Source organism: Myotis yumanensis, unplaced genomic scaffold (assembly GCF_028538775.1).
Source record: "Myotis yumanensis isolate MYYU_CA2020_CCGP unplaced genomic scaffold, mMyoYum1.0.hap1 SCAF_10, whole genome shotgun sequence".
Classification (NCBI taxonomy): Eukaryota; Metazoa; Chordata; class Mammalia; order Chiroptera; family Vespertilionidae; genus Myotis; species Myotis yumanensis.
The window spans coordinates 57,230,297-57,232,207 of NW_027223761.1; the positions used below are offsets into that span (position 1 = coordinate 57,230,297).

Here is a 1,911-nt window from a genome sequence, read left to right on the forward strand (position 1 = left end):
TGTTCTGGATCTTCCAGTCAGCATGGCTCCTATTAGCTGAACATCAGATGACCAGGTGAGCCTGATGGGGGCTGCTTTTCATAACTGGCTGTTCACATCTCTCTCTACATGCCCAAAGAGTCCTGAAAGCAATTTGGTAACTTGTTCACCTTCTGCTAGAAACACTCACCAACTCTTCCCTCTAATCATACTGATGTCAGCTAGAATTCATCAGTGGTTGCTAATAGCAAAGTCAGACAGCTCTGCTCAGGATGTGCAGGTGCCAAACTGTGAGGGGAGCCTTGCACTGGTCATGTTAAAATTTTTGTTGTAGTTCAAATGGCTGTGTTGCAGCTTCTGCCCTGGGTTCTCACAGCATCCCCACTCTGTCCCCACCCTGCCATGGGAAGTCAAAGAAGGTCCCTTTTTAGTGAACTGAAATCTAAGGGAAACTCTAAGCATTACATTACAGAGCATTAGTGTTCTTTGGAGATAGCTTTTGGTCCTTCTGTTTTTTATTTCCAAAGTGTCAGATATTTGAAATACTAGTGTGTTTTTTTTTTTGGCCTAACAAATAATACCTTTTTTCAAGATCCTATTAGATTTTCACTTACTATAATTTTATCTTTACATGTTGTTGTAGTTACTCTGCTACCTAGAAAAATTTACTTAGGATGGCTTCCTGTCTGTATTTATTACTTGAAGAAGGAATAAGATTGCAGGGCCCAGGTTTTAGAATTTTAAAATGCTATGTGACGAAATCACAAATCCAGGGATTAATACTGCAAGGGAAGGTTGGATAAGTCCCTGTAAGGGACAGCACCATGTAATAGACTGCCCACATAATACTTGATATGAACTAAAAAATGAGAACAGTAGACATTTCATTCTCTATACCTTATGTAAATGACTTGCAACCTACTGAGAAATGCTTGAGGCATTTCCCCAAATTAACTTATTAAATGTCCTCATATACACATGTACATGCATCTTTTTAAAATATATATATTTTATTGATTTTTTACAGAGAGGAAGAGAGAGGGATACAGAGTTGGAAACATCGATGAGATAGAATCATCAATCAGCTGCCTCCTGCAGACCAACTACTGGGAATGAACCTACAACCAACGTACATGCCCTTGACCTGAAGCAAACCTGGGATCCTTTAGTCACCAGGCCAACACTCTATCCACTGATAAAAACCAATTAGGGCCATGTATCTTAATAGGATATGCCCTATTCACTTTCTTTTCCATGGTCTCTTCAGCAAACAGTGCCTGAAGTGCCATTGCTGATCAATGAACCTTGAGTTAATTTACATTTCTATAACCTGATTAAGAGGGTAGCTGCTTCAACTCTTTCTAGGATATGTGGGCTTTGATGGCTTTGATGGCTTTGATTATTTGTTTTTCTATAGTTTTTAAAAGGTGAAATTTATTTATTTATTTATTTATTTATTTATTTATTTATTTGAAAACATGGAATGCTTCATGAATTTGCATGTCATTCTTGCCCAGGGTTCATGCTCATCTTCTTTATTTAGTTCCAATTTCAGTATACATGCTGCGAAAGCGAGCACAAGGTGAGTTTTATTTAGATTTTTACTTTTCATGTTTCTTGCAAGGTTAGATTACTTTCATAAAATCGAGCTAAATTCTCACAGATTTGATCATTTAGGGAAACAACTTACATGGCCGGGGCATCACTGATTTCATAACTTGTGATAGGGGGCAACAAAATACAAATAACATGGCACCTCTGTTAAAAATGATTTTCTACATCATCCATAAGATGGTGACCACAGTTAATAACAATGTAATCCATATTTGAAAGTTTCATGAATCTCATTTCAAAACACATTTACAGTCTTTTAGGCTGTTAGCCCCCATGGTTGTTTTCTATAAGTTCTAGACTTATTGATTTCAGAGAGGA

General features: G+C 37.3%; 1 non-coding gene across 1 annotated transcript; it reads right to left on the bottom strand.

Moving 5' to 3' along the window:
* Window positions 1–1,451: 1,451 nt before the first annotated feature.
* LOC139019071 (U6 spliceosomal RNA) lies at window positions 1,452–1,558 on the bottom strand. The gene has a single exon (XR_011472975.1). It is a non-coding gene; the product is annotated as a U6 spliceosomal RNA (small nuclear RNA).
* Between the last annotated feature and the right edge of the window lie 353 nt (window positions 1,559–1,911).